Genomic DNA, 19,883 nt, shown 5'->3' with positions numbered 1-19,883 from the left:
TTCATCTTGATACTTGTAGCATTGCAAACTCTGTCTTTATTAATGGAAGCAGGAAGACAGTGCATTTTCTGTTTATTTTTAGTTGAGCATCGTACTGAGATGATTTAGTGTTTAGTAAAGCATACATTTGTATATGCACTGAGCTTGATATAAGAGATATATTATTTTATGAATATTTGTAATTAATACTTTGTGGTTGACATGGTTGATTTTTAAAAGCAGACTGCTTATTAATTATTCATATTTACAACGGTTCCCAACATAAATAGAAGTTTCTAATATTTATATTATAACAGATATTTTAATACCTCTTAGTTTTATTAAGTTTCAGAGAGTATGTAAAATTTCTAAATCTTTCTCAAGATTCTTAATGCTTTTCCAAAAGCAGTGGCAGCTACTAAGATAAATTTGCTGAGATGTGGGCTCTCATCTCATTGTCTAGTGCTCAGTAAACTCTGTGTTTGGCAGCTTCTCCCCCTGAAACAGCCTCATTTTATAGCCCTGCTGTTATATTCTTGACCTTTGTCATGGCTACGACCCTGGGGCATTTGAACTGTCAGATAAAAAAGTGGAAAGAGAAAGAGGCTGGTGAAAGTTGCAGAAGGTAAAAAGCTTTGCAATACGCTGATGAATTTCGTGTCATCAGATAGTTTTCACTTCATCTCCATTGCTGTCACATCTCCTTAAATAATAGGGAGACTTTTCCACTAATGGACAATCGAGGCTGTTTGCCTAATGAGAACTTGCAGAGGCAGCCTGCTATGTGTCTTTATCTTTTAAACTGAGGTGAAACAAGATTGCCTGGCTACAGACAAGTGGCTAAGAAGCAGTCCTATTCAGATGTACCTGTCAGTAATTTATCTGGAGTTTCTGTATTCATATATACTGTTCTATGTGCAGTAGAGCATTTAATTGCTTTCCACTGGGAGCAGGTCACATTCAGGGGTCATCAGAACCATGCTACTGGATGGAACATGCTTGATTCATACAGGCTGTTTTTATCAAGATCTTTGCAGCTGAAATCTCCAGCTAATTAGAGAAATTATTTTTTTCTCTTTTTCTGGAAAAGCTGATTGTTATTTAGTGTAATGTAGATAACTATCATTCTGTGAAGAGTGTATGTGTAGCTTCTGTAAGACCAAATGAATGGCCACTGATTGTTGTGTCAAATTCATAATGAGTGTTTCAATTTCTGTTATTAAAGTTTTTTGTTGTAATAACTATATATTAATGGTAGATTATTTTTTTTTTGTTTTGTCACTACATACTTTTTTGGGGTTCAGCAAAGAGTGCTGTTGTACAAGAGAGATAAATCTCAGGCTTATTTTTTTAGAGGTTTCTTAAAGTCTAAGACTGGTCTGAAATCTTCCTGAATTCCTGATCCTGAAAGTAAATCATCTTGCAATTTTAAAATAATGCATTTTTCTCTAGAAGTCTATCAGCATGTTTACAATAAATAAGGGGCACATTAATTCAAAATATATTTTTGTTGTAGCCTAATTTCTTTCTCCTAATGTGGGTATTAGAAAGATATTTTGGTACATTCTGTTACCATTTCCCAACCTGTGATATTAAATTAATGTAATAAAGGACATGTAAACTATAACATAAAAGCAACATTTACGGTATATTAAAATCTTTTATTCACAATCTTTATGTCTGCAAAATATGTCCAGAAACCAATTCATTATTTTCAGTTGAGCAGTGAGTGTTCTAAACTTTGGATGAAGCATAAACCAAATGTAATTAGTTTCTTTCCTTTTTACAAGAACAGTTTATTGTAGACCAAATGGAAAACTTTATACTGCATGGATTAAGAATTATTCGTCTCTCCTTTCTCACCACTTTCACTGCTAAATGATATTTTTATGATATCAGTACTTACTAAGGCTTTATGAAAAACAGCTGATTAGATCAAATATGTAGAATTCACAGTATTTCAATGAAAAATCCTCCACACTTTCTGATCTGTAAATTAAACAATGAACTTCAACCTTGTGTGTATATATAACAAGCTTTGGTGACAAATACAGTACATACATTTAAAAGCACTTACAAGAGACATAATAGTTCTTAAATTCTTAAAATTAACTATTCTTCTTTTTCAAGAACACATAACTAAACATGTCTAGTTAAACACCATGGCAAGGGAACCATGAGTTTCAAATACTGAACAGGAAAATGGCATCGCGTGAAAACCCAGCATTTTTCCTCCTTTAGAAATATAAAATATTCTGCTTGAGTTGATTTTTGAAGATGTATGCTAAAGATGTTAAGCTTACTGAATACTGAAAAATCTGTACCCAGTAATTCATACAATATTGTTCCTCTTTAAATAAAAATATTTTTAGCTAACATATTTATGTGCATTTCTAACCTGGGAAGTGTCACCTGAGTACCATAGATGTTCTTTCAATGTTTCTGTATTAATTCAATATTTTTTTTAATATTGTTAGTTATCCCAGCTGTGTTCATTTCTAGGTAATGCATGGAAAGAAAAAGAAAACTAGGCACAGGACAAAGAAGGTTTACCTTTAACTGTATTATTACTTAAGGAACAAAAATGTGCATGATTTTCTTGGCTCTTAGAACATCAGTCTAGGATATTAGAGTCTTGAGTCCTAGTTATAGAAATTCACACTTCCCTGATTGATTTCTATTTTCTTCTTGTGGTCCATAAGCTATCAGAAAGAAGATGGGCTGTCTCGTAATTCCACAGCAATATTTCCATTTTTTTATTATTTCTTCAGGACTGATATTTTCCTTTTTCTTTAAAGGAGTGAAAGAGGTCAAGGCAAAAACCTCCTCCTGATGAATGAAGTAGAACTGTTCCTCCATAATTCCATGTTTAAAAACAAGCTTTAAGTTTTTCATTTCTGAAGACCTCTTGTCTTGTTGGCCTCTGGTAACAAGCCCATATGTATCCTGCTGCAAAACTTCTTTAATATATCTGGCCACCTTTTCTCAATATATATAAAGTACTGTTTTGCTTAAATGTGAAACTGAAATGGTTGACCATTAAAATGGTATTGAATATATGAAAAGGGAAAAAAGTATCACTGCTCTATCATAGTAGTATCCAATTAGAAGCTGTCATGTAAATATGTTGATACTTTGATAGAAGCATAAAGTAAATCTCTTGTCATGAAAAGAGAAATGAGAAGTAATCTGAATATGTAAAAAAGGTTTATTTACAGATTTAGACTGATTCTGTCCTCTATACTGACTAGAAAGAGAGGAACTAGTAGTCAGGATCTGTGATGAAACATTTTTTTCCATTCATATTTCCACATACTGAGGCTACTTACCGTGATGCAACAATATGAAGATCTTTGCATCTTCCTAGAACAGTCATGTAGTCACAGGACAAAGATTTGCCATATAAATATTTCCTGCAATATTTATATTTGGTCTTTCAAATTCATAATCTTGTGAAATTCACAATCTTGTGAAATTCACTTGCGATTGAATATTATAATTTTATTTTAGTAGAACTTTTAGTAGAACTTGCCAGAATCTGTGGCTTTCAGAGAATCCTTACTCACTGGCTTAAATATTAGGTCTGTTTTACAAACATTCATCACTCCTCTGTAAGTCTTTATATAGGTCTTAGTTACCTGGAAATCCACAAGTATCTGATGAAAGAGGTTTTCTGGAAATCAGAACTTTGTGCTTAATCTAAGCTAGTAAATTTATCCCCCTTCAAATCTTTCAATAGCCCTTCAACCTTATTCTTCTCCATTTCCTCTCCTTTTTCTGTGATATTCCTGAATCAATTTTATGTCAAACAAAAAGACACAAAAAAAGCCCATGCTTGCCAGTACTCATGGATGTGAAAAACCTTCATGTTATGGTCAGTGCATTGCTGACTTAATTCAGGAGTCTATCAGAAACATTGCAGTCTCTCATCCTGTTCACCTTAATGGATGCATTAACCGAAGCTGCTATGCAGCACTGGTTGTTAGGTTTTTTCCTTAATTTTAATAGTTTTTATTCAGTTCTGGCTTTTCTGGAACTGTAGCCAATATTTGCAACTGTAAGAAAAATCTTATTTGTGGAATAGAAGTTATAACATCCTATATTAATTACATATAGGCTAAGTGCTTGATGAGATTTATTGCTTAGTGCCCTACAAGACCAACTCTTCAAATGTGAAACTGCTGTTCCAGTAATACAGGACATAATAAATATGAGAAAGGCAGACATTTTGTCAGATCCGTTTTTTCTTTAAATAGACAGTGACTCTATTGTACTGGCTAATTGGTTTGTGCGGCATTATTGCAGCATAAAGTAACAGAGATAAAGCTTCTGTGAACTGTAGCTTTTGTATCATCCTGTTAGTTGCAAATAAGATTGCTGACCATAAAATGTCTTTTCTGTAACGAGTATCACTGCTGTATCCTATAAGATTTAATTACAAATTGACTAGTTCAGCTTAATACAAGGCCTTGGAGACCAGGGTTTTGGCATGAAAATAAAAGCAGCTTAAAAAAAAATAATTTCCTTTCCCTTTGATCTGAAAATCAGGATTTGTATAGACAAAAATATGTTGTGCAAACTATATGTCAATTTAAGAATTCTCTGAAGGATTCTGCATGTACCCAGTTGTGATTAAACCCTGGCTTGTAATTAAGTGACACGCAGCCACTTGCTCACTCCCCCCTCACCCAGGGGGATCAGGAGGACAATCAGAAAGGAATGTAAAACTTGAGGGCTGAGATAAGAACATAAATAAGAATTTAATAGTTGAAATAAAATTAAAATGAAAGAGTAATAATCATAATAATAATGATAGTTACAATGAAAAGGAGAGAGAAGGGGAGAGGAATTAAGTCCAAAGGGAGGAAAGAAAACAAGTGATGCACAATACAGCTGCTCACCACCCACTGACCAACGCCCAGATAAAGATCTTCCTGCCCCTGCCAACCCCCCACCCCACCCCACGCCACCCCAATTTTATATACAGAGCATGACATCCCATGGTATCAAATACCTATTTGGCTAGTTCAGGTCAGCTGTCCTGGTTGTGTCCCCTCCCAATTTCTTGTGCCCCTCCAGCCCTCTCCTGTCAAGATCTGAGAAACTGAAAAGTCCTTGACTTGGTATAAAAATTACCTAGCAACAACCAAAACCATCAGTGTGCTATCGCCATTGTTCTCACACCAAAGCCAAACCACAACACTGCACTAGCTATTAATAAGAAAATTAACTCTTTCCCAGTCAAAACCAGGACACCACTGTTAGTATATTGCATTGTCAGGTGTGTATAAATCATGACTCCAATAGGTAAAAGCTGGATTTCATAGGCCATTTTTTTGGGGGAACTTCCTGAAACTTGGCAGAACATTGGAGAGTCTGGGCTTAAAGGTGAAAACTTCAGAAAATGCATGTGCCTGAAATCATTAATTATTAACTACTATAGATATTAATGCTAATAGCACAGTGCAACGCACGTCACTAGCTGACAGGCTACAGATGTGTTGAAGGCAGGTAACAAAAATAAAGGACCAAAGTTACACTTCCTGATTCTTAGCACAGAATTTAGATCTAGAAAAAAAGTATCTAAGTCTTCACAGGCTACTGTGAATGCCAAAATTATGTTTAATAACGTGCATAAATCTCATTTCAGTACTATCTTTTGCATGACTTACAGCCATGCAGTTGTTTCCAAAATACATCATTTAGTGACTACTTAGTCTGTGAATGTCTCTAAGCTAACATTTATTTTCTATTGCATTGTAATTAACATTTCTTTCTATTAGTTTGAAGTTTAAATTGTAAAAATATGCTGAATCGTTGTATGTGTAATTATTGTGTAACATATTTGTAAATTACTGAGTCATTTAACTATGAGCCACTGTAAAAAGAACTTCATTTTATTGCTGCTCTGTGCAAACTGAACCCCACAAATCTTTTAGAAAGCTCCTAAGTTTTTTTAAAAAAATCCATCTCTTGTCGGAGACACTGGTTATATCTCAGAGTCCAGATGAACAGAATTAAAACTGCAGTAAAAGTGTATTAAACCAAACTGAAATTTAACTGTCCCAAGGAGTGCAGTGTTAAATAAGAGCAGGGATCCACTACTGTCTTATATCTATACTGGAGGGCATTTTCATATTCTTATTAGAAGGGAAGATGGAAAATGAGATATTTCTGAACATGAACAAGATTTGTTAAACCACATCCTTTGATAAAACTAAACTTTACAGATGTGATGCCAGCCCCAGAAATCATATGAAAGTAGTCTGGAATCAGAACAGCGCGAGTGGCTTTTCAGTGCCAGAAGTACTTGAAAAGCGTGTCTACATGCAAATTAATTTCTCATCAATGAGCTTCCATGGTTGTGATGTTTGGAGCAAATAACTGTGGATCTATTGACTTTCTGTTTTAATCCCCCTGTTACATTCCACTGTCCATGTCTGAGGAGTGGAAAAAAGACAAAGTAATAAATCTTTGAAAAGTCTGGTTATAATATGCTATCTTTGAGCTTACTTCATTGGTATATCAAATATTTTAAGAGATGGTGATATTTTTAAATTAGCTTACAGACACTGGAAAGTCTTATCTCTTTATAAATTCTTATTTTTCTTAATAAACAGGAAACACGAATCAGCCGGGTGTGAAAAACTGTATGTTAAATAACATCTTCTGGTTTAGATGGCTTAAACTCCTTCTCAAGTGTTTGAACAGTTTGAATGAAATCATTATGACTAAATAAGAAAAACAGGAGACCAAATTTTTTTGGGCAATGTCACTCACATGACATATGAATAAGTGTTGTTACACTTAGGTAGTGTGCAACTCCTATTGGGCACTCATTTTCAAGACATCAGTCCTGCTTTCTGGATGTAAATATGACTTTGTGAGGCTGTCTGCAGTAATGCCATTTCTAAATGAAAATTCATTTGTATTTCTTGACAACACAGCCACAACATCTTCCTGCCTGAAGTCGTATTATAGAATGCAGGTTCATAAGCAAGATACATAGTCTTACTGGTTTCTTTTTAAGGATGATATTTTGAGTAGCCTCAACATAAGCAATAATGGTGGAATTTGGGGTTAGTTTTGTGGGGTTTTTTTCCCGATGAATTGCTCTCTGGAAGAAGCCAGATATCATCAATTCCCTCATAAATCACTGAACACTTTGAAAAAGATCTTTTAGTATTTCACAGGAGAAGCAGCGTTGTTTATTCTTTTTCAGTGATTCTTGAAGTAGATTTGCTAGTCATAATATAAAGTAAGTGGAATGATTAAGTTCTGTGGAAGTCTGTGGGAAATTTGCTTTTAATCCCGTGGTGTCTGGATTTAACCATAAATATTACATTCATACTACAACTTAAAAAAAAAAAAAAAAAAAGAAAGGAGAAATGGAAGTTAGTTGAAGTTCCTTTTCCTTCTGTCTCCACATAATCATCCTTTGGACATACTTAGTAACTGGCAGTGCTGGTGGAATATGAGCTGAGATCTCTTTCTTCAATTGAATTGAATAGCTGTAGATACATCCAAAAAATATGTTTGTGTTTTTACTTTGAACTTGGTCCAGAATATAAGATTTTTTTTGCTTTAGAAACTGCATATATGTTTAGATTCGACATCATCTTCTCTGAGTCCTTCCCATTGGGTGCAGTTCTTTATGAACTGCTCCAGCATCGGTTGTTTCCACAGTATATAGTCCTTCAGGACCAGACTTCTCCAGTGTGGATACCCCATGAGCTGCAGCCCCTGCCAGGGGCCTGCTGTTGCCTGGGCTTTCCACAAGCTGCAGCTTCCTTCAGGCCATATCCACCTGTTATGGCATGGGGTTGTCCACAGGCTACATACAGTGTATATATCTGCTCCACCATGGTCCTCCGCAGGCTGCAGGGAGGCAACCTGCTTCACCATGGTCTTCTCCACAGGTTGCAAGGGACTCCCTGTTCTGGCACCTCAACACTTTCCCACTCTGCTGCTTCCCTGACCTTGTGTCTGCAGGGTTGTTTCTCATGTTTTTCTCACTCCTCTCTCTCACAGTTTCTGCAGTGTTTTCACCCTTTTTTAAATGTAATATCTCAGAGGCACCACCAGCATCACTGATTGGATCAGCTTTGGCCAGTGGTGAATACTTTTTCAAGTCAGCTGGAACAGGTGCTGTCTGATATGGGGGCAGCCCCTGGTCTTTTCTCACAGAGGCCACCCCTGCACCCCACCTACTACCAAAATCTTATCACATAAACCCAACAAAATGACAGAGTAATTGGCTAATTTGTAAGTGTAAGGTCAAAAATGTTTTCAGCAGGTCAGTTTGATTAATATCATCATAAGTTTTGCTGCCCTCAAGTCATCAGAATTTTGCTGAGACACTATACATACTCTCTGGTCCTCATTTTATTCATGGTTATGGTTTTTATTTAGGCCTATTAAACTAAATATCGCCCTGCTATTTAACCACACATCTGTCTATTAGTGTCATTTTTACTAGTAATGACAATCAAAGAGATCTAAACTAATTTCTAGTTGTAATCTTCTACATGTCTCTTTGGCTTCTGTAACTGTCTTTCAGTTATAGTGTTCTCTAAGCACAGAACTGTGCTTCTCCACAAGGATTGATAATCTGGTCTACTATTCATTTTATTAACATTGAGTACTCATGCTACCAGTCCTTCTTACCACTTGAAACACAGCGATAAATCCTTCTGACTTAATATTTCACCTCTTGACATCATTCTTTAGGCAGCGTTTGAAAATGTTTGGGTTTTCTGCTATTTAAATCTACATATTCACATGCAGAGAAAGGATGTTTAAATTTTAAGCTCATGAAGTCCAGCTAGGGGAAGGTCAATGTCCTGCACCACAGGAGGAACAACACATGCACCAATATATGCTGGCGACCACCCAGCTGGAAAGCAGCTTGGCAGAAAAGGACCTAGGGGTACTAGTGGACACCAGGTTGAACACGAGCCAGCAATATGCCCTCGCTGCAAAGAAGGTGAATGATATCATTGGCTGCATTAGGCAAAGCATTGCCAGCAAGCTGAGAGAGGGGACCCTTCCCATCTATTCAGCAAGCACTGGTGAAGCCACATCTGGAGCACTGTATCCAGTTTTGGACTCCACAGAATGAAAGAGACAGAGATACTGGAGAGAGTCCAACAAAGGGGCACCATGATGAGTAGGGGACTGGAGCATCTTTCCTATGAGGAAAGGCTGGGAGAACTGGGACTGTTTAGTCTGGAGAAGAGAAGGCTTGGGGGATCTTATCAGTGAATATATATAGCTGATGGGAGAGTGTGAAGAGGATGGAGGCTTCCTCTTTTCAGTGGTGCACAGTGACAGGAGCAGAGGCACTGGGCACAAACTGAAACACAGGAGGTTCCATCTGAACAGGAAACACTTCTTTACTGTGAGGGTGATGGAGCACTGGCACAGATTGCCTAGAAAGGTTGTGGATCCCTTGAGGTATTCAAAAGCCATGTGGACATGATCCCAGGCACCTGGATCCATGTGGCTTGAGCAGTGGAGTTGGGCCAGATCATAGAATCATAGTATACCTCAAATTGGGAGGAACTTGTAAGGATCATCGAATCGAACTCCCTGCTCCTCACAAGTCTACATAAAACTTAATCATAGGACTAAGAGCATTGTCCAGACACTTCTTTAACTCTGACAGGCTTGGTGCCATGACCACTTCCCTGAGGAACCTGTTCCAGTGACCAGCCACCCTCTCTGTGAAGAACTTTTTCTTAATGTCCAATCTGAGCTTCTCCTGACACAGCTTAATTCCATTTCCTTGTGTTGTATGGCTGGTCATTAGAGAGCTGAGATCAGCATCTCCCCATCCACTACCCCTCTTGAGGAAGTCATAGACTGTGATGAGGTCATCCCTCAGCCTTCTCATCTCCAAGCTGAACAAACCAAATGACCTAAGTCAGGCATCCTCAAACTTTTTAACCAGGGGGCCAGCACGGATGCAGTGGCAGGCAGTCATCTGCGGCTGCTTGGTTCCCCCCACAACCCCCAGCGGATGGGGGGGGGGGGGGGGGGGGGGGGGGGCGGCAGGGGGGTTCTGTAAATACCGGGGGCCAGATTGAGGACCCGGGGGGGGGGGGGGGGGGCGTATCCGGCCCACGGGCCATAGTTTGAGGACCCCTGACCTAAGCTGTTCCCAGTAAGTCTTGCCTCAAGATGTTTCACCAGCTTGGTCACCCTCCTCTGGATGCTCCAGATGATTCCAGAGGTTCTTTCCCACCTCAACTATGCTGTGATTCCCTGATTCTCTAAAGTTAGAGTAATATTCAGTCATGTTTAACTTCATGCTATGAATAACTATAGATTATCAGATTTTAATGCTTAATTTTTATGGTTTCTTATTACTTCAGTTTTGCATCTGCTTGAATGCATGGAAGAAACCAAGTGCAACAACACTTCACTGTAAATGCACTTCAGTGTATTGCTTCTGCTTTTGAGGAGATCCATTTACAATTTTTTCCTGTGTTAAGTGAGCTGAAAAACTTTTCCTGATTCAGAACAAGTGTCATTTGGGAAAGTTCCCTTCTACATTGTTAGACACCAAGATTTAGTTTTCTGCTTTACTGAATGTTTCTTAACCTAATCAGGAATTAAGTCATCCTCCTCAGTCTGGCCACAAATTCTATGACACAGCAGGAAGATATCTCTGATAATATTGATTGGGAAATCAACGTGAAAATCTCTGACTGTTGACAACATTACTGTCTTATTAAAAAAAAATACAAATTATTAGCAAGCTTTACCTTCTGCTTTTGCTTTTTTTTCCACAAGAATATTCCTTCAGTCCTCCATGAGAAGCTCGACTAGATGCCTTTTTGTTACTTTCCCAGTTATGCTGCCTATGCTTCACACAGAGTACTTAGAAAGAGATAGGACTCCTTCAGAAGATGGTTCTGAATTCTTCAGGATTAGGTTAGGTGCCTGCTCTGAGTAATCATCTCTGTTTGGCTACACAGCACATCTAGATTCCTAAAACTGATGCCTTTCTTACACAAGAGTTGAAAAAAATAACTTCCACTTTTCCTTGTATTTAGAAAGTTTCTCTTTTTTTTTTTTTTTCTATTTGAATTGCAAATCAGAGAATCACAGCACAGTCAGGATTGGAAGGGATCTCTGGAGATTGTCTAGTCCAGCCCCTGCTAAAGCAGGTTCACCTACAGCAGGTTGCACAGGATTGCATCCAGGCAGGTTTTCAATGTCTCCAGAGAAGATTCCACAATGTCTCTGGGCAGCCTGTTCTAGTGCTCTGAAACCCTCAAAGTAAAGAAGTTCTTCCTCATATTCAGAAGGAACTTCCTGTGGTGCAGTTTGTGCCCGTTGTCCCTTGTCCTGTTGCTGGGCACCACTGAAAAAAGCCTGACCACATCCTCCTGATACTCACCCTTAAGATATTTGTAGGCATTGATAAGATCCCTTCTCAGTCTTCTCCAGGCTAAACAGGCCCAGCTCTCTCATCCTTTCCTCATAAGGGAGATTCTCCAGTCCCATCGTCATCTTGGTAGCCCTCTGCTGGGCCCTTTCCAGTAGTTCCGTCTCTTTTGAACCGGAGAGCCCAGAACTGGACACAGCACTTCAGATCTGGCCTCACCAGAGCAAAGCAGAGGGGAAGGATGACCTCCCTCAACCTGCTGGCCACACTCCTCCTAATGCACCCCAGATCCCGTTGGCCTCCTTGGCCACGAAGGCACACTGCTGGCTCGTGGTCAGCTTGGTGTCCACCAGAACTCCCAGGTCCTTCTCCACAGAGCTGCCTTCTGGCAGGTCAGCTCCTGGCTGGGGTTATTCCTCTCTAGGTGCAGGACCTCAGACTTGCCTTTATTGAAATTCATTAGGTTCCTCTCCACCCAGCTCTCTAACCTGTCTAGATCTTGCTGAATGTCAAAACCTTTGGTTTCATCATACAGTCTAGGGAGGCTATCAAAAAGTATGGTTTCCATTGGAAGAATCATCTACACTTAGCAGAACTCATGTATAATTTGGGAAAAGTTAGAAAATAGCTAAATTAAGGTTTATCAATATCAAAACAACTTTTTGTACACTTTATTGAATCATGATCAGTGTAAGTTTTTACCACTTTGAACACACATTCATTTCCCTGGCAACTGTCAAATTACTGTGTAACTTTAGGGTAAAACGTTGTTCATGATGATGGCGCAGGGAATTTCTTGTATTAGTCTAGAACTCTATCTACTTCATTCCTAACATAACTCTTCCTCCTAGTTCTGTCTAAGAAAAATTTATGCCAGATATTTTACTTTTTATATAGAGGTGATATATCTTTGAGAGCACTTCTAATAAACAAGATCATCTTATAAACAGGGATTGTAAATATATATATTTCTTAAATAAATAAAGTGGAGGTAGTGGTAGCATCCTAGGTTGATATTTTCAGTGACAAGATCTACAATCCATGATGTATTAAATTCCTTATTTGGATATTTAGGCTAGTGTTAAGATTATTATTATTATTATTGTTTTACAAACAAACCTAGATTAAAATATTTTAAAAACATCTTGGTGTTTTTGTCAAGGGTCTGTTGAAAGACATGAACATGGAATTCAGAAATACCTATAGAAATTATTTATAAAAGGTGTAACTCTCAATCTTACGTAAAGCTATGTACTCTGTTTCCTCTGACGTTGAACAGAAGCTGAACTAATGAGGCATGCTTATCCACCTCTCAACAGAGGCCACTGAATAGGAAGAAACCTATTAGAATGAATTTTGTAATTGGTCATTTCCATTAGTTTTTATATGATATATATATATATATATATATATATATATATATGATAATTTCCTGAAAAGTTGATTTAGGATTGTGGTCCTAATTATTTTGGGTCTTGTTAAAAAAATTTCCCTAAGAGATTATTATTTAAAAGTAGTTATTGATAATGGATGCAAATGTCTAAAAATATGAGTTGTTTTTTTTTTTTTTAAAGTGTTAAAAATGATAAGGATATTATTTTTGTTAGAACTGCTCATGGGGTATACAACTACAAGTTATGTACATGACCTAAATGTTCTAGGAGTTTACTAAGCCTCCCCTTTTTCTAGCAGCTCTCTGTTTCCATTGCTCATTCTTAATGAACTCAGTCCATGAATTTAAAGTATCTGTGATAATTTACAGAAGTTGCTGATATGTCTTTGTAGCTTTAATATCACACATAGAACTCTGGGTGGTGTGAAAGCTAGTGATTTGTCAAGGATATTTGTTAGGATGTCATGGCTTTTTCAGTTCTTTTGACATTGCAAACTACATATATGCTGCTGATATTTTGATATGCAGAATCAAGAGAAAATAATTTCTTCTCCTTTTGAGCATATTTTTGTCTTATTAATAGACAAGCTTATGTCCTTTCTGTACTGGAGCCCCAGTGTGCAGCAGTCATGCTCTGCCCATGAATTGAGAATTTTCTCTTTACATTGTCATTTCTTTGTCAGTGTAGGATTTTAGGTGTAAGTTAAAGTTTCATTTCGCAAAGTCTTTTGCTACCACTTAATTTTTTTTTTTCTCATGTCCAGTTCCCACGGGGTTTAAGAAGTTAATTTCATTACTTTTGTCATACACATAAACTCCAGAAATATTTCATATTCTTTCTGTACATTTCTCCATACATCTGTTTTCCTGTGTGTAACAGCTTTATAAAATGTAGGGAGGTTTTTGAGTGGAACTAAGCTCCTATTTTTGGTCATGCTGGATATACGTCTTACCTTGTGTATATTGAAAATCTGTTCTTTGTGGTTTTGTTCCATGAGTATTTTGTGCCCTGCTCTTGCACCGTTACAACTTTAATATGCATGTGTTGGGCTAGGTCTTTGATTTATAACTAGCATACTGTGAATAGTTCTTAAAATTTATTATAGACTGAATGTTCTGTGTGTTCAGGATACAGTGTTTTATATATATATTTTAATGTTCAATGCCCTTTGACAATTTCTTCATTTTGGTTTTACTCATTGTAATTATATCTATCAGAATAACATTCTTCCTACAGAAGCTCTTTTTATTATCAACTATAGATGAGTTACACATACCATTATTCCTTTGATTGATTTCTGAGAAGAAGAAAATAAACAGAACATGGCATTTTATGCTCAGCTCAGCACAATTAATCAAATGGTTTCCTAAGTGTGCATGTGATACACTCCCCCACTGCAATAACTAGCAATGGGCACACATTTCAATTTCTCTGTTCTTTCCATCAGGTACACTTTGTTTTTTCCAATGTCTGTAATATCCCCTCTTCTCACTGGAATACCTCACAATTCTTTGCCTGACTCTAACAATAACATACATATATATATATATATATATTTGGCCTTCTGGTGACCCAGTAAACAGCTAGTTCATAGTAAAAATAAGTGTATGTTGATTGCCTGGCTTGTGACTAATATATAAAAATGCGTAAATACAGAGCTATTGCCTTTTCTACAGTGAGGAAATTAAAACACACTATTTATTGTCTTTCTCAGTAAGAAATTTTATTAAACATTTAGACAGTACTTTCTTTGAGGACTTTCAACAGTAATGAAGTAAATATATTTAGGTACTTTTTCCTTTTTATTTTTTTCCTTCCCAAAAAAACCCACCCATACCTTATTTTTTAACTCCTTTTTTTTTTTTTTTTTAGTAGAATTGCTGTGAAAGATCTGTTCACTGAACACACCACTGCTGTTTATCTTATAAAAGGACCCTGACTATTGTTCTCTTAATGTGCTGCTAGAGGAATTCTGCTTTTTTGATGTGTCCTGCCTAGGTCAGATCTTTGGGAGCTAGCTGCTTATATTATTCTGGATGAAATCTTGATTTCTATTAATTTCTGTCTTAGGTTGTTCATAGGAAAAGAGACCCACACAAGATGGGCTTAATTCTACATAAAGCCTACTTTCTTTTAGCAGATCGGCACATCAGAAAAACCAAGGTACAATAGGATAGAACTAGTGTTCTTCTCTCTGGAGAAGATATAACAATCAGACATGTATAAATACAGTAACACAAGTAGCATTTTTTGCTTTTCTAAGGCTTCAGAAAAAATAATATATGTTATCCTCATCAAGGATTTTGTGCACCATTGGAGAAACATAAATTCATTTAAATAAAGGTGGAACTTTTTTTCTGAATATGTTCTTATTCTTCTCATTTTCCTTTCTTATTTTTGCCACCCTCACTCAGTACCTGTTCAACCAAACTGGATAACAATAACATAAATCCTATGACACCTTACCATAAAAGTCAGTTTCAGAATCCCTTATGTATGAGGATTGTAAGGAAGATAGCATGTTAAAACTCATACTAAAAGGCTAATAGTTCAGAAGTATATAAAGACATAGTATCAAGTGTACTGGAAAGTTTTGTGGTTTAAAATGTAGTTAAAATGGCATTTTAATTTAAGGCATTGCTGTTGTTTCCCTCTATAATAGTAATTTGCATGTTCCTGATGAACATGCAAGGAGGGATCTCCAAGAGAAATATTTCAATCTAGAAAATAATATTGTACATTAGGGTAATGTTTCTAAAATATATTCATTTTAAGAATGAAATAGAGTTCCCTATAATAATTAGTTCATAAACTTATTGCTTAGTCTTTTAAGGTAGGCTAGTCCAATTCTTGAAATACTCATCAGGGAACAATTCTGCATTGATGGAACAAATGCCATAGCAATTCTTTAGGTCCTTTCCTTCTCTCTCTTCTTAGAGAACACAAGTCAATACTAGTTTATCTTTCTCAATTACAGAAGCAAAGACATTTCAGGCATGTAGGAATACTTTGAATGGAATCACAGGAAACTGTGAAGCTGTAGTTTGTCACTTTTCTGCAAATGCCATGGAGAAAAAAAAAAAAAAAAAATAAAAATCTGCCACTTCTACAAGCTTAAATTTCTCCGAACTAATCTGTGTTCAGTTTTGTGGTGTCTGAGTTTCAGTGATGATCTTAAAATGTACACCAGAATACAGTATTTATCATGGCAATGTACACATCTATTTAAATTGCAAATAAACAGAAAACCAATTTTCTGTACTCAGATTACAACTTCAGGTCAAAAGGAAGGTTTTTTTCTTATCATTTATATGTGCTTTGTCTTTCACTCTCATCACTCTTTACAACAGACTGCAACACGGTGACTATTTAGGATTGTCAGCCAATTAACAGTAGATATAACAAGATAAAAGTCCTTTGCACATGTCTGCAGATAAAGCAATCCAAATTTAATGGGTTTCAGTTGATTAATTTTACTCATACACAGGCCTGTATAAAAAATGCAGCAGTCAAATGGTCTCTTTACTTCAAGAAAGGATCAAACTGTGAAATACTCATAAAAGCAAAGATAATGGACAAGATAAAAGACTCGTCTATTCCAACATCTTGTGTTAGACAGTGGCCAATTGCGGCTGCAAGAATAAATTAATACTTCACTCAGTTTAACCTCACAGCTTCTGACATCCTGTAGCTTAGGACCTTCTGAACTGGAGTTTGTCTCTACATGCTTGTGTTTGATATCACTTAATAACTGCAACAGCAGTTATGTTGGCACAGCATGTTGCCAATAAGTTTCACAATTCATTTGCACATTTTGTGGAAAAAAAACCTGCTTTAAATTAAATTCAAGAAATCTGCTTGAATATTTATTTTGATTTTTCTTGGGTTTTGTATTGCATGAAATGGTGAATAACACTTCCCTTTTTCATCTTCTCTGCATTATTCATAGCTCTCCATATTGTAATCATATATTCTCTTCCAATCATTTCTTTTTCCAGGTGAAGAATCCCAGTTGATTTGAACTCTTCTCAAACAGAATTCTTTTCATACTTCATTTTCACTTGTTCTTCTTCCTTTGAGTTGGGGAGACCTGAAGGATGTTCAACATTCAAGACACATGTGAATTACACAATTATGCAGTGCCACAGTAATGTTTTATAATTTTGTTTTACAGTTTTTTCGTCTTTTCTAAAACTGCACAATTTTGACCGCAGCTAAGAACTGCTATTTTCATAAAGTTAGCCACAATTATTCTAATGCTTTTTCTTACATGTTAGTTTAGAACCCTATAGATACATGTATATACTTATCTGACTTTTCTCCATAATTTTTGCTTTACACTGATTATACTGAATTTCTCCTGTCATTATATGGTACAGTTAGTATCATAAAACACTTCTGCAACACTTTGCTATCAACTATTTGACTATTTTGAATAATTTTGATATCATCATATAATTCCTTCATTGTTCAATACTTTTTCCAGATCATCCATCTATGAATATACTTAAAAATAGTTTCCTCCACAGGTCACCAAGGGATTTCTCAGATAATCTCCTATTGTCAAATCAACCATTTATTCCTGTTCTTTGTTTGCTATTCTTTAGCCAGATGCTATGTTAGATGATAGCACATGCTTAGTGTCTGATAGCTTTTGCTCAATTTCAATTAAGCAACTATACAATTTATTAGAATAGCACCTACATAAATTGGGCCAGAATGTACTTCCAAAAATATGTTTATTGACACCTTTAACTTACATATTTATTCATCTGTATTAGTAAGTTTTAGACATATTTACCATCTTTGCTTATCAAAATACATAAATACATCTCTAATTATCTTTTTAAGTATTTTTTTAAAGTTATTCTGAGATAAATTTTAGTTGTATTAGGTGGCAAAACAGTGAGCTAATTAATATGCTGTTGACTTCAAATTTCACTCAAATTGAGCTTCTTGTAAAGATGAGTATGTCCTGAAATGTATTGAGTTTTAAAGTACTGTAATCCCAAAATACCTTTTCAGAGCTGAAGTTTGTGACTGGAAATTAATTTAATTTCTTGTACTTTTTAAATTACCAAAATGAAAGATTTTACTTTCCACCTACCTGATATAAGTTTACAGTCAGTAAACACATTCTCACGTACAACCAATAATTATAGATTCAACCTAGCAGTTTTTTTAGTTAAGTTGTAATTCTATAATTTTTTGTGAATTGTGAATATTTTTTCCTAATTTATTAAAATAAACTAAAGCTACATATCAGTTTTGTACTTGGAGGTAAACTGTATCACATTTATGCATTGACTTAGTGAATCATACTTATTGGTCATGAGTATAAATTGCATATATGTGTGTACAGTTCATAGAGGTGATGATAAAGGTGATATATGAAAAAGCTCATATAATACTGTAGAAACCGTAAAATAAAACTTAGAAAAAAACAATTTAACATATTCATTTGACAGCACAAGCTCCACGTGAAAGCTAAACAAATATTGAAAATCATTGATATACAAATTCTATACTATGCCTATTGCCAAACTGGTGAAATATATCATTTTTTCCCATCTATCATCATCACTGATAACACTGTCTTCACCAGGGAGTCATTTGTAGTACAGACATTGCAGATATTTATGTATATTACTAAAATCAGCAACAATGTTTCTGACATGGAACATCCTGCTTGATAATGCAAAATGCCAGAAGGAATAATCCAAACAATATAGGGAGGAAACATTACATTAATGTGTGGATGATGTGAAATTCTAATACATTTTAATGTGTGTATTAATTACTTTTGTGATTCTTTTTTTTTTACAACATGCTAAAGAAACATTCTGTTTCAATATACAAATAAGGACAAATGCATTCTTTTGCCACTCCATCCAGTATGTACAATTTCCTGTTGATATAGGGTAATAAGCAAATATACTGAAGAGAGGAACCACACTTCTAGTTGGATGACACTTGTCAGTATTCTGTGTTATTCTAGTACATAGAATAACTCATACTGACTATGTATCTGGTCAGTAAAATCAGTAATCCATTGTCCTGCTGCTGTGATTATGGATACATGCGTTTCTGTGCATCTTCTTTCCAGGCTGCTGCAAGTCTGGTCTTCTAAATGTGACTGTGCTTGGCTACTACGTGTGCTTAAAGCAATTATACCTCAGCTTTGAGCCCAATGTGCCTGAAGTCTTACTGACTGTGGACTGAGTGATTAATTAAATGAACAGTGGAACTGGGAACATGCAAGTCTGCTGTGATGATTATAGTTTAGTATCAGAGCCCTTCTTAATTAATAATAAGCACCTTCCCTGGGTAGTTGCTCCTCCTTACTTACCATGTCTTGTATCCTTTCCTGTTTCTTAATTCTCACTACTGATGTCAATTGCATTTCCCACCCACCTCTGAATTATTGTAATATTGATATGCCTCCAACACACAACACTATGGATACAGGATGTATCAGTAGTTGGCTTGGGGCTTCCCTTCTCATATTCATGCAGTCACTGAGGAAAGGCTCTGGAGACTCTTATAAGAGCTGGAGACTGTTGTATGGCTTGAAAAAAATCCTGAAGATAGCTTCACTAGGCAAGGTGGCCCTCTTCTTGCCAGCTTTTTCTAGATGAGAACATTTTAGAAAAAAATATAAATCTGATTAAATGAAAAAATGTTTGAGTATTTTTGGGTTTTTTTTTAATCAATAGGTGTGGATTATATGTTTTAACAAGCTATAGGTAGAATGACTGATTTTCTGATTGCTTAGGCTGCAATCATACTTAAAAGTTTGGTTTTGATATTTCATTAATTCAAGCCCTCATTCAAAACCCCATTTTATTATTGACTGGTGAACAATGAATTTGATTTCAACACCACCAATATCTCATTTTCTAAAACACCACTTTTATTCACATTACCACATTACTGATACTAGATACGTTTCATTACATGACAATTAAACCATTATTATTATTAATTATATAAATAAAAATATTTGTTTGATGTATATAATTTTATTTTAAATTAATCCTTTGTTTTCTTTTAAACTATTTCTTTAAATAAATGCTTTCCTGGAAGTTTGATGCAAGAAGTTAGCTTTCGACTAT

The 19,883-nt window shown here is 35.9% G+C and overlaps 1 protein-coding gene across 3 annotated transcripts in view; it reads left to right on the top strand.

Moving 5' to 3' along the window:
• The window catches only part of MGAT4C (MGAT4 family member C), a 433,108-nt gene that overhangs the window by 213,494 nt on the left and 199,731 nt on the right, over positions 1 to 19,883 (top strand). The window lies entirely within an intron of this gene.

Source organism: Falco punctatus (assembly GCF_963210335.1).
Source record: "Falco punctatus genome assembly, chromosome: 6".
NCBI classification, from domain to species: Eukaryota; Metazoa; Chordata; class Aves; order Falconiformes; family Falconidae; genus Falco; species Falco punctatus.
This window is presented reverse-complemented; position numbering and strand designations above follow the sequence as displayed.